This window comes from Pinus tabuliformis, chromosome 2_1 (genome assembly GCF_031772625.1).
Source record: "Pinus tabuliformis cultivar Carrire ecotype Pingquan chromosome 2_1, CPIR1, whole genome shotgun sequence".
Classification (NCBI taxonomy): Eukaryota; Viridiplantae; Streptophyta; class Pinopsida; order Pinales; family Pinaceae; genus Pinus; species Pinus tabuliformis.
The window spans coordinates 308,381,748-308,396,436 of NC_142299.1; positions in this window are offsets into that span (position 1 = coordinate 308,381,748).

Here is a 14,689-nt window from a genome sequence, read left to right on the forward strand (position 1 = left end):
AAACTTACAGTCTTTTTGTACAAAAATGAGGTTGAATAGAAGCAAAGAAAAGGGATTACAGATGTGGTACCTATGCTGGTTAAAGGCAGCAAAAACAGAGATCAAAACAGGCAAAAGACAACAAGGAACCCCAGCTGCACAAGGCCACACTGGTTCAGCGCAGGTGCAACACTGTCAGTTTGACATTCAGCGCAGGTATCCTTCACGGGACCTGCGTTGAAATGCAAACTGCCTTCACAGTGCCTACGCTGAAAGGAGAAACTCTCGTTTCTCTTGGTTTCTGGGTCATAAAATGCTCAAAAATAAACTGTTTCAGGCCAAATCAGAAACACAAGCAAGGTATAAACAGAGGGATACTTTGAAAGGGTACTAAAGACTATCACAAAGGATCATCAAGTCATTCATGAGTCCATTGTTGAGATCATAGACAAAAACCCAGTAAAGGATCAAAGCAGCAACATTCTACTTTGCAAAGCAGTTCGATTGTTGCTGTTGAGTCTATGAGGTAAACAATGATGCAAGCTCAAACAAAATGACTTAAAGCAAAGTTCTTCCCCAGTGGAGTCGCCAATTTGTTGTGGGGAAAAATTCCTATGCAGGACGATCCTATCCACCTAAGGCGTGATAGGGCCTTAGCAACAAACGAATGCAGCTACTTCGGTTTCTTTCCTTTATGAAAATGAAAGAGAGGAGATTGGTAGACTTACCGTTATCTTTCGGTTGTCCCTCGATCTAGATCCTCTCTGCTTTGTGTGTCCACAGCTACTTGCCTCCTCGCTTTTGCTCCCACGAGATCACAAGAGAACAGCTACCTGTGACAAGAGAACAGCTACATGCAACAAGAGAAGGACACAATACAAAGGCAAGTATACATATTCATAAATGATTCAGGATTAGAAGTAAATCAAATACACTAATGTAAATCATACAATAAATACCAGCATATAGGAAAGAACCAAGAAGCTTTATTGATTGATAAACAGGGTTCAGGAAGAGATACAACCCATATGGTTCCAACCCAGCATCTCCTTCCCAGCAGCAAGGAATTCCTTCTTCAACCCCTTTCAAAAGCATAAACACCCAATGATCCAACCACAATCCAACAACAATTCTTTACAATACAATCCAGCCTCCTTAGACCTCATGAGAGAGCTCTATATATAGGAGTTTTGGAGAAAGGATGAGTCAGCTTGAGGCTGGCATGAAGCTGACTAGTGTCCTCTCTCACTTCAGTTCTTGAGTCCACTTGGAGATTCTAACTTCCACTTGGAGATTTGGAACCTCTTACTCATCACCAGTCGAATTCCCTGATCCAATTGTCATTTTGGAAGCTTCCTGGGCACTGACACCTTGAGGAATGAGTCTGCCACTTGTCCAAGTACGCTCAGCGCAGGTGGCCTTCTTTGCAGTTGACATTCAACGCAGGTACAGAGTGGAGCACTTGACATTCAGTGCCGATGCTCAGTGGAGCAGTTGACATGATCCAGAATTTGCTTGTTTTTGAGTGTTTTCAGGTGGAGAACTTTTATAAACTGCTGTGGTTTGTTGGCCTTGTTCCTCTAGGGGTAGGAACAACATGTTTAGGGACTTTGGATCGCTTAATTATTGACATTTCATGCTCAGTGATGCAAGGCACAAAAATGTCTATAACACTCGGGTCTCCACCAGACTCCAAACGGAAACTAGGTTTGGAATTCACGGACTCCAAGCTCACGGCATCTCCACGATACCCTGCATCTCTACTCGACCAGCGATAGAGTAACGTGACCAGGTCAGGCCAGGAGTGCATTACTACAATTCTGTGTGTTCTGATTTTTGGGCAGCAACCATTTTGGATATAGTTGTTTGAACAGAGATGTAAAGATGTTGGCAGCGGGTCGGAAAAAGAATGAGCAGGCTCTGAAAAAATCACATGGGTCACCCCCAAACAGGCAGAGATTGCACATTTACACTTCTCAGAACCTGGAGCAGATGCAGTATCATGAAGGACAACGCTAAAACATTATGAAACTTTTATGTCAGGACAGCCAAAGAGAAATCAATGTATTCAGAAGAACAGGCAGAGGAACGTTTCATCGTTCAGGTGAATGTCAGGCGCAGGCTTGGGTTGAAACTCACAATGAATCCATGCGTATAATGCATAGAAAAATGGAACTCACACACAACGAATATATTAAACAATGACTGAGATTTCGCAGGGATATGACAGACATGTCAGCCTGCAAAACGTGGGCAGAATATGAGCAGAATATGTAGGAGGGAGTTACAAAGAACAAGAGCTAAAAAGGAGCTGGCTCTGATACCATGTCAGGCCAGGAAGTAACTCCACAAAACAAATAACTGATTCGTCTATTATTCCATAGGTAGGTCATTGTTATATACAATAGGAGTGATTGTTCAGTTCATCTCCTAATGACTGTTCACATTCCTAATTTATTTATTTACACAAAATTCCCCCAATCATGAAGATTAGGTGTCAACAAAATGAACTTGCTGAATGGAAATTTGCAGAATTGAAAGGAAACCAAGGAAATGCAGAACTGAAAGAAAGGAAATGACTAACCTACTTTTGCTGAAATGAAATTTGCAGAATTGGAAAGGAAAACAAGGAAATGTAGAACTGAAAGAAAGGAAATGACTAGCCTACTCTTGCTGAAATGAAATCTGTAGAATTGGAAAGGAAAGCAAAGAAATGCAGAACTGAAAAAAAGGAAATGACAAACCTACTTTTGCTGAAATGACATTTGCAGAATTGGAAAGGAAAGCAAGGAAATGTAGAACTAAAAGAAAAGAAATGACTAGTCTAATTTTGTGGAAATAAACTATAAGTAGAATGTTGCAATAGGAAATAGAAGAAAGCAGTAATCACAGAATACTCTGACGCTTCCCCAGCAACGGTGCCAAAAAGTGGTGAGCGCCAGTATTGCAGCAAGAATGCTGCAACTCCTGGGCTGCCTAATTTACTTTTATCAAGCCGGTAGTTCATAACAAACTTGGAAGCGTCGGTGCTTTATGCACAAGTACTAGTTCTTACTACAGGTTGTCACTTGGTCAGCCGGTGCAAGATCACTAGGAGTTCAAGCCAACTTATATAGATCTTAGAAGAAGCTCTATGTGTGATGAAAAAAAGAAAGATTACTCTACAAAAGCTAGTCTAATTGCAGAAAGGAAAAAGACTGGAATGTAAAGCAAGACCTAGTAAACCCTATTTAACAAGCTAATCCTACTTTTGCCAAAAACACTATGAAAACCATGAAAGAAATTCCATTACCTACTCAAGAAAGTAAGCAACATCTAACCATGCTATTTCTGGAAGTAAATAAGCAAAAAACATATTTTTGGATTTTTATGTGTTTTTATGTGAAATTGACATGCATCTAATTTATTGTGTGTGAGTGTGGCAGTGAACAGGTAGCATTAAAGGGTGGTTTTGGAGCTTGAGAGGATTGAAGATGGTTTTAATGGGTCCTAGAAGGTCTTAGGTGGCCTTCTGGAGGCTTTACCCACACTCGGCCTTCAAAAGAATGCCTACAGGAAAAACTACAGGAGGACACAGGGAAACTACAGGAGGAGGCCGAGAGAAAATTCTGCTATTTTGAGGGTGTGAGAGTGGGTGGAAGAGGTGGATGAAGGTTGAAATGAGGTGTTAGGGTGCCTAAGTTCTACCATGAACCACCAGGAGAGAGAAAGATGATTGGGTTTGCTCAAGGAGAGGAAGAAGTTCTATGAAAAATGCAGGAAACTAAGGTAGAATTGAGGTGAGGCTTGGGAGACCTGTAGGGCATGGATCAGATGGAGGGTGTGATTGCTGATAAGCTGGCCTACTACTGGAAGAGATATGCTACAAAGGAACTGACAGTTAACCAATAAGATCAAGCAAATAATGAAATGAGTGCATTTAGGAAAAACAGAGTTTTTCATTAAAATGATCTAAACTATGACCTATGAAAGGAAATGCTGAGAAATGTTGCAAGCAAGGAAAGCATGAAAGAGGACTATTGCTAATCAGGAAGTGAACATGATAAAGAAGATCTACAGCAAAGAAAAATTGCACTATTAACCTACTAAAAAGCTGCAAACACTAGAAGTCCTATGAAGGAGGCAAATCTATGTTTTTGGGGCAGCAAGAGAGTCTTTGCCTCAAATCATGGTCCCATAGGGAGGAAGAGAGGCCAAGGCACTATTGCTATTATTTTGAATATTTTCTGATCACTACTTAACCTACTACAGAAAACACAATATAAAGCAAACTATTAAATCATCAAAAGCAACCTATTATTAACCATGAAAGAAATACATCTAATAGCAAATTAATCTACAACCTGAAGTAAAACATACAAATACAAGTAAAGAGAAGCTTGGCTTCTTGGATTAGGCACTAACCCAAGAGCTTCGGCCTTCTGAGGTAGCTCAGTGCTAGCTCAAAAAGGATTCTATCTTCATTATCAAAAAATAGCAAGTTTACATGAAATTGTCACAAAATAATAAGCTTGAAATTTGAGCAGAGTTTACATAAGCAAAAATATGACCCTAGTGAGGCCCTAGGCCTCTCTACTTATACATCTAAAGCTACCAATAACTTCCTTAAAATTAGGGAGGCTTGGCTCCCAAAACTCAAGATAACTCTCAATCATCCTCCACTTGCTTGGTTGCCTTCTAGTGCATGATTCAGCGACTTGTACTCCAAGTTGAATGAAGGGGAATTTGAAGTGAGGAGTAATAAATGAGGGGGGTTCCCTCCTATAAGTCCTCTCCTCTATCTACTTCGAGTTATTGCTACCATTTGACCACTGGATCCTTGGCTTTGACCTCAAAATCCATCAATAATCTGCATTAAATACATTTTAGACCACATGGCATTATAACTAACTTAACTCGCTCTATAAGCATAAATATAATCAAAAAATCATACAATAAGCTAAGAGAATGGCTGATTTGACTAGGTTATGAGGTAAAATGAGCCCATATAATTACCCATTTATGAGGCTCATCAGAGACACAACTCCTTGTTGCCAAATAGGCCTTAGTCAAGTATCAGCTTGAAGAAGAGGTAAACAATTCTAGTTTTTCCTCAAATTCCTCAAAGAATGTTTATGTTGGTTCTTTTGAAAAATATACCAGAGGCATAGGTTCCAAGTTAATGTCCAAAATGGGCTATGAAGAAAAAGGCTTGGGCAAACATGCACAGGGTATTGTTGAACCAATAATGGTTGAGGAAAGGCCTAAGTATTTGGTTCTTGGCTATGGACAAGATTATAAAGAAAGTTCCAAAGATGCCATGAAGACAATTGAAATAGTTCCTAGAAGGAGTTTCATGTCAATTCTTCTACCTTAGAAGTGTAAAGATTGTATTCTTGGGGAATGCAATAGTTCGAAACATTCTTTGCAGGACGAAGATGTTCATAAGCATGCACTTGAACCAGAGAGTTGTGGAAACTCAGAAACTATTGAAGAGGTTGATGGTGTTCCAAAGGGAGCAATTTCTTCATTTGATTCACCTCCCCATGAAGGTAATAAAGGTGAAAAATAAATGTATAACTCTAATTCTAATCATATTCCTTTCGATTGTGTAAAGCATGGTAAATTTCCATATAAGCATGGGAAAAGAATTCCTTGTTCCTTTTGTGGTTTGGATAACCATGATGTTTCTAGATGTTGGAAGAGAATGGCCACATACAAGAAACTTTTGAAGGAAAGGAATCAAGAAGCCAAAGGTCCATTGGACAAGGCAAATCATGTTGTTGAGAAGATGCACATGCGTTGCACTTATTGCCATAAGCAAGGACACATCACTGAAAAGTGTTGAACTCTGAATCCAACAATGCTTCCACAAAACTTGAAGAAGGTGGAAAGAGAGAATGGCAGGAATGGAAAGAAAGATTCCATGATTGATGTGTTTCAGGATGATTCACATGTTGATACTGATGTGCAGACAAAGGAAGGACCTTTGAAATGGATTGGTAAGAAATGGTTGGAATTCCTATCCAATTGAAAAGAATTGCATCATATATATATTTCTTTGCTAATGAAATGCAAGTTGCAGGGTTTTACCAAGAAGGTGAATGGAAAAGTTGAGTATGTAAACTCACTTTATTGCAACTAAATCATTTTCATTTCATCTTTGAAAGTACGGTGTACTTAAGAGAAAGTTGAAGGATGAAGTACATGCATAAGCATGATATGCATGAACACAGGGATGTTGATTATCTCCTGGTATTTGAACATGTATGTGTGATTAACTTGAAGGGTTGATTACTTTGTTTTTTTAAACATGCATGTAATGTTGACTTGGAAAAAGTTGATTTGGTCTCCAAGATGGAGATAATGATGAATTGTTTCATCTTTGAAAAACAACCATAGAATTATTTTTCTACATGCTTGACTTGAAGGGTCAATGGTTTTAAAGGCATGTTTTGTTGGCTTGTTATCTAGTCAATCATTTGTATGCAGATGTAAAGACATGGAGGTGTTCACAAGATGTGAAATCTGTTTCTTTTGATGAAGCAAGAGTTTAGGCCATCCAGTGGTTGTCTATAATTATGTTGTTGTTAACAGTTGTTGTTGACAATATGTCAGATAGATACAAATGTAAATTTTTGTGAAGAAGATGTAACTTCACATTTTTTTAAGCCACCTTGGATCAATGATCGAGGAAGAGAAGTTCAAACTACCTTCTGTAACCTTCTCAGCAGGAGTTCTGCATGAAGTCAAGGAGGAAGATAGTTCTTCCCAGGAGGACCAGCACATCCAGGAAGGAAAGTGTTCAAAGACTTTGGTTCAAAGGTACTATGCAAGGCAAGTGTATGGAGGCTGAACGAAGAGGGTGTCATACTCTCATCTACTGTTTAGATCAGTATATCAGTCTTTTGGGGTCCAAAAGATTTCCAATGGGGAGGCGTGATCAGAAAATGATCCTTGGCGACTTTTAATGATAAAAAATTAAAGTCAAAGGATACTCTTGGAAATAGTCTCATTGCATAGATCTCTTCATTCTGAATCTACTACAATTTGAATGGACCAAAACGGACTCCGGATGGAGTTATTGTAAAATGAAAATTGTCCAATGTCCTTAGAAAAGGAGGCAATTTCATTAATCTTCAAACTACATTGAAAATTGTGATTTTTGGTATAGGCTCATAGGCCAATCCATAGCTGACACATGACAGGCCGAGATTGGGCCACGTGGCCCTATTTGATTGGTCAAAAATGAAATCGGGCAATATTATATAGAATCACAAATGTGCCAAAGGGAAGGACTTAACCATAGGCCTTAAGGCATTACGATATGCAATTATCGCTTTATCGCATTGCAAAAAGCCAAAGGGAAGACTTAACCAAAGGCGTGAAGATATGCAATAAGCCGATTACGATGAGCACTTTGAGCCATCAGATCATAAAAAGGAATCAACGGTTGAGATGCGATCGGTGATCGAAAATCAAAGAGGCAAGATTGTGGACCATGGAAGCAGCAACTGCCAATAAGCAATTTAGCGATAACGCTGGTAGCCGATGAGGCGCCGATCGGAGTGATCAGATATTAGTAAATTAGACTCTGATAATGCAAAGGGGCCAATGCACATTGCGACATGCGACTATGCGATCTGCAATAGCGCCGATCGGCGATTGGTGAATCGCATCGCTACAATACAAAAGGGCCAATGCACATGCAACTTGCCGATCAAAGTGATGGGCCGATATGCGATAAGTGATAGATCAGAGATTGGCGATCAGAGGAGTAGCACAATAGGACATGTGACTTGCGATATGTGCGGACCTGAAAGGATTATAGATGCAGTTGAATTTCATTTGAGTTCTGGCTTTAGGCTCACGGTTGGGTTTCCATGAAGTTTTCCCATGTATTCCATTATTGGGTTTTGTTTCGGGATTTATGCCAGAGGAAGGCCAAATGGTTGGGTTACCCGCACTCGCCATTCCTTTCATTTGTAAACTAATTATTTTAATGAATAGTCGGTTCACGCTTTAAGCGTTTGTAGTAACAGAACGTGTTATAAAACACAATGAACCCAGAGATGCTCTTAACGTGGGGATAGCCACCAGAGGTTGGAGGCAACACCTAAATGCTTCAGTGAAGTATCAGACAGCAAAGAGATCGAAGGATCAAGCTGTTGCTGGTGTCTATTGTGTAGAAGACAGAAGAAGGAACTCCAGAGATAGTGCAGAATTCTGAGGGAGTCAGAGAAGCCAAAAGCTCGAGAAGCTCAGAGCACTGACTGAAAGAATTATTCCATAGAAGCCTACATCTGTCTGCAGCTAAAGGACAACCAGGGGTAAGATGGCATTCTAAGCCCATTGGTTCAGTTGTAAACCTATGGAGTTGAGTCAAAGACTTGTAAAAGAATTCAAGCCATAATCCCAAAAATGACTGAAAAATAAACAAGTTTACTTTTTCCCAAATCAGAAAGGGTAGAAGAGATTACAATCACTTTGCGATTTTTCGAAAGAAATACTTGTTTCGACACTTAAAAGTAAAAAATTCAAACCAATAAGCAGAAGCAAATGATAAATCAAACTGCAAACAACCAATGAACTCTCTTCTAAGATCACAATCAATCACTCAATCAGATCTGAATCAAGGCTACAGGATGACTATTTCGCTCATGCAAAGGAAAACTGTAAATGACGCCACAAACACATAAAAAAACTTACAGTCTTTTTGTACAAAAATGAGGCTGAATAGAAGCAAAGAAAAGGGATTACAGATGTGGTACCTATGCTGGTTAAAGGCAGCAAAAACAGAGATCAAAACAGGCAAAAGACAACAAGGAACCCCAGCTGCACAAGGCCACACTGGTTCAGCGCAGGTGCAACACTGTCAGTTTGACATTCAGCGCAGGTATCCTTCACGGGACCTGCGTTGAAATGCAAACTGCCTTCACAGTGCCTGCGCTGAAAGGAGAAACTCTCGTTTCTCTTGGTTTATGGGTCATAAAATGCTCAAAAATAAACTGTTTCAGGCCAAATCAGAAACACAAGCAAGGTATAAACAGAGGGATACTTTGAAAGGGTACTAAAGACTATCACAAAGGATCATCAAGTCATTCATGAGTCCATTGTTGAGATCATAGACAAAAACCCAGTAAAGGATCAAAGCAACAACATTGTACTTTGCGAAGCAGTTCGATTGTTGCTGTTGAGTCTATGAGGTAAACAATGATGCAAGCTCAAACAAAATGACTTAAAGCAAAGTTCTTCCCCAGCGGAGTCGCCAATTTGTTGTGGGGAAAAATGCCTATGCAGGACGATCCTATCCACCTAAGGCGTGATAGGGCCTTAGCAACAAACGAATGCAGCTACTTCGGTTTCTTTCCTTTATGAAAATTAAAGAGAGGAGATTGGTAGACTTACCGTTATCTTTCGGTTATCCCTCGATCTAGATCCTCTCTGCTTTGTGTGTCCACAGCTACTTGCCTCCTCGCTTTTGCTCCCATGAGATCACAAGAGAACAGCTACCTGTGACAAGAGAACAGCTACATGCAACAAGAGAAGGACACAATACAAAGGCAAGTATACATATTCATAAATGATTCAGGATTAGAAGTAAATAAAATACACTAATGTAAATCATACAATAAATACCAGCATATAGGAAAGAACCAAGAAGCTTTATTGATTGATAAACAGGGTTCAGGAAGAGATACAACCCATATGGTTCCAACCCAGCATCTCCTTCCCAGCAGCAAGGAATTCCTTCTTCAGCCCCTTTCAAAAGCATAAACACCCAATGATCCAACCACAATCCAACAACAATTCTTTACAATACAATCCAGCCTCCTTAGACCTCATGAGAGAGCTCTATATATAGGAGTTTTGGAGAAAGGATGAGTCAGCTTGAGGCTGGCATGAAGCTGACTAGTTTCCTCTCTCACGTCAGTTCTTGAGTCCACTTGGAGATTCTAACTTCCACTTGGAGATTTGGAACCTCTTACTCATCACCAGTCGAATTCCCTGATCCAATTGTCATTTTGGAAGCTTCCTGGGCACTGACACCTTGAGGAATGAGTCTGCCACTTGTCCAAGTACGCTCAGCGTAGGTGGCCTTCTTTGCAGTTGACATTCAACGCAGGTACAGAGTGGAGCACTTGACATTCAGCGCCGATGCTCAGTGGAGCAGTTGACATGATCCAGAATTTGCTTGTTTTTGAGTGTTTTCAGGTGGAGAACTTTTATAAACTGTTGTGGTTTGTTGGCCTTGTTCCTCTAGGGGTAGGAACAACATGTTTAGGGACTTTGGATCGCTTAATTATTGACATTTCATGCTCAGTGATGCAAGGCACAAAAATGTCTATAACACTCGGGTCTCTACCAGACTCCAAACGGAAACTAGGTTTGGGATTCACGGACTCCAAGCTCACGGCATCTCCACGATACCCTGCATCTCTACTCGACCAGCGATAGAGTAACGTGACCAGGTCAGGCCAGGAGTGCATTACTACAGTTCTGTGTGTTCTGAGTTTTGGGCAGCAACCATTTTGGATATAGTTGTTTGAACAGAGATGTAAAGATGTTGGTAGCGGGTCGGAAAAAGAATGAGCAGGCTCTGAAAAAATCACATGGGTCACCCCCAAACAGGCAGAGATTGCACATTTACACTTCTCAGAACCTGGAGCAGATGCAGTACCATGAAGGACAACGCTAAAACATTATGAAACGTTTATGTCAGGACAGCCAGAGAGCAATCAATGTATTCAGAAGAACAGGCAGAGGAACGTTTCATCGTTCAGGTGAATGTCAGGCGCAGGCTTGGGTTGAAACTCACAATGAATCCATGCGTATAACGCATAGCAAAATGGAACTCACACACAACGAATATATTAAACAATGACTGAGATTTCGCAGGGATATGACAGACATGTCAGCCTGCAGAACATGGGCAGAATATGAGCAGAATATGCAGGAGGGAGTTACAAAGAACAAGAGCTAAAAAGGAGCTGGCTCTGATACCATGTCAGGCCAGGCAGTAACTCCACAAAACAAATAACTGATTCGTCTATTATTCCATAGGTAGGTCATTGTTATATACAATAGGAGTGATTGTTCAGTTCATCTCCCGATGACTGTTCACATTCCTAATTTATTTATTTACACAAAATTCCCCCAATCATGAAGATTAGGTGTCAACAAAATGAACTTGCTGAATGGAAATTTGCAGAATTGAAAGGAAACCAAGGAAATGCAGAACTGAAAGAAAGGAAATGACTAACCTACTTTTGCTGAAATGAAATTTGCAGAATTGGAAAGGAAAACAAGGAAATGTAGAACTGAAAGAAAGGAAATGACTAGCCTACTCTTGCTGAAATGAAATCTGTAGAATTGGAAAGGAAAGCAAAGAAATGCAGAACTGAAAAAAAGGAAATGACAAACCTACTTTTGCTGAAATGACATTTGCAGAATTGGAAAGGAAAGCAAGGAAATGTAGAACTAAAAGAAAAGAAATGACTAGTCTAATTTTGTGGAAATAAACTATAAGCAGAATGTTGCAATAGGAAATAGAAGAAAGCAGTAATCACAGAATACTCTGACGCTTCCCCAGCAACGGTGCCAAAAAGTGGTGAGCGCCAGTATTGCAGCAAGAATGCTGCAACTCCTGGGCTACCTAATTTACTTTTATCAAGCCGGTAGTTCGTAACAAACTTGGAAGCGTCGGTGCTTTATGCACAAGTACTAGTTCTTACTACAGGTTGTCACTTGGTCAGCCGGTGCAAGATCACTAGGAGTTCAAGCCAACTTATATAGATCTTAGAAGAAGCTCTATGTGTGATGAAAAAAAGAAAGATTACTCTACAAAAGCTAGTCTAATTGCAGAAAGGAAAAAGACTGGAATGTAAAGCAAGACCTAGTAAACCCTATTTAACAAGCTAATCCTACTTTTGCCAAAAACACTATGAAAACCATGAAAGAAATGCCATTACCTACTCAAGAAAGTAAGCAACATCTAACCATGCTATTTCTCGAAGTAAATAAGCAAAAAACATATTTTTGGATTTTTATGTGTTTTTATGTGAAATTGGCATGCATCTAATTTATTGTGTGTGAGTGTGGCAGTGAACAGGTAGCATTAAAGGGTGGTTTTGGAGCTTGAGAGGATGGAAGATGGTTTTAATGGGTCCTAGAAGGTCTTAGGTGGCCTTCTAGAGGCTTTACCCACACTCGGCCTTCAAAATAATGCCTACAGGAAAAACTACAGGAGGACACAGGGAAACTACAGGAGGCCTACAGGAGGAGGCCGAGAGAAATTTCTGCTATTTTGAGGGTGTGAGAGTGGGTGGAAGAGGTGGATGAAGGTTGAAATGAGGTGTTAGGGTGCCTAAGTTCTACCATGAACCACCAGGAGAGAGAAAGATGATTGGGTTTGCTCAAGGAGAGGAAGAAGTTCTATGAAAAATGCAGGAAACTAAGGTAGAATTGAGGTGAGGCTTGGGAGACCTGTAGGGCATGGATCAGATGGAGGGTGTGATTGCTGATAAGCTGGCCTACTACTGGAAGAGATATGCTACAAAGGAACTGACAGTTAACCAATAAGATCAAGCAAATAATGAAATGAGTGCATTTAGGAAAAACAGAGTTTTTCATTAAAATGATCTAAACTATGACCTATGAAAGGAAATGCTGAGAAATGTTGCAAGCAAGGAAAGCATGAAAGAGGACTATTGCTAATCAGGAAGTGAACATGATAAAGAAGATCTACAACAAAGAAAAATTGCACTATTAACCTACTAAAAAGCTGCAAACACTAGAAGTCCTATGAAGGAGGCAAATCTATGTTTTTGGGGCAGCAAGAGAGTCTTTGCCTCAAATCATGGTCCCATAGGGAGGAAGAGAGGCCAAGGCACTATTGCTATTATTTTGAATATTTTCTGATCACTACTTAACCTACTACAGAAAACACAATATAAAGCAAACTACTAAATCATCAAAAGCAACCTATTATTAACCATGAAAGAAATACATCTAATAGCAAATTAATCTACAACCAAGTAAAACATACAAATACAAGTAAAGAGAAGCTTGGCTTCTTGGATTAGGCACTAACCCAAGAGCTTCGGCCTTCTGAGGTAGCTCAGTGCTAGCTCAAAAAGGATTCTATCTTCATTATCAAAAAATAGCAAGTTTACATGAAATTGTCACAAAATAATAAGCTTGAAATTTGAGCAGAGTTTACATAAGCAAAAATATGACCCTAGTGAGGCCCTAGGCCTCTCTACTTATACATCTAAAGCTACCAATAACTTCCTTAAAATTAGGGAGGCTTGGCTCCCAAAACTCAAGATAACTCTCAATCATCCTCCACTTGCTTGGTTGCCTTCTAGTGCATGATTCAGCTACTTGTACTCCAAGTTGAATGAAGGGGAATTTGAAGTGAGGAGTAATAAATGAGGGGGGTTCCCTCCTATAAGTCCTCTCCTCTATCTACTTCAAGTTATTGCTACCATTTGACCACTGGATCCTTGGCTTTGACCTCAAAATCCATCAATAATCTGCATTAAATACATTTTAGACCACATGGCATTATAACTAACTCAACTCACTCTATAAGCATAAATATAATCAAAAAATCATACAATAAGCTAAGAGAATGGCTGATTTGACTAGGTTATGAGGTAAAATGAGCCCATATAATTACCCATTTATGAGGCTCATCAGAGACACAACTCCTTGTTGCCAAATAGGCCTTAGTCAAGTATCAGCTTGAAGAAGAGGTAAACAGTTCTAGTTTTTCCTCAAATTCCTCAAAGAATGTTTATGTTGGTTCTTTTGAAAAACATACCAGAGGCATAGGTTCCAAGTTAATGTCCAAAATGGGCTATGAAGAAAAAGGCTTGGGCAAACATGCACAGGGTATTGTTGAACCAATAATGGTTGAGGAAAGGCCTAAGTATTTGGTTCTTGGCTATGGACAAGATTATAAAGAAAGTTCCAAAGATGCCATGAAGACAATTGAAATAGTTCCTAGAAGGAGTTTCATGTCAATTCTTCTACCTTAGAAGTGTAAAGATTGTATTCTTGGGGAATGCAATAGTTCGAAACATTCTTTGCAGGACGAAGATGTTCATAAGCATGCACTTGAACCAGAGAGTTGTGGAAACTCAAAAACTATTGAAGAGGTTGATGGTGTTCCAAAGGGAGCAATTTATTCATTTGATTCACCTCCCCATGAAGGTAATAAAGGTGAAAAATAAATGTATAACTCTAATTCTAATCATATTCCTTTCGATTGTGTAAAGCATGGTAAATTTCCATATAAGCATGGGAAAAGAATTCCTTGTTCCTTTTGTGGTTTGGATAACCATGATGTTTCTAGATGTTGGAAGAGAATGGCCACATACAAGAAACTTTTGAAGGAAAGGAATCAAGAAGCCAAAGGTCCATTGGACAAGGCAAATCATGCTGTTGAGAAGATGCACATGCGTTGCACTTATTGCCATAAGCAAGGACACATCACTGAAAAGTGTTGAACTCTGAATCCAACAATGCTTCCACAAAACTTGAAGAAGGTGGAAAGAGAGAATGGCAGGAATGGAAAGAAAGATTCCATGATTGATGTGTTTCAGGATTATTCACATGTTGATACTGATGTGCAGACAAAGGAAGGACCTTTGAAATGGATTGGTAAGAAATGGTTGGAATTCCTATCCAATTGAAAAGAATTGCATCATATATATATTTCTTT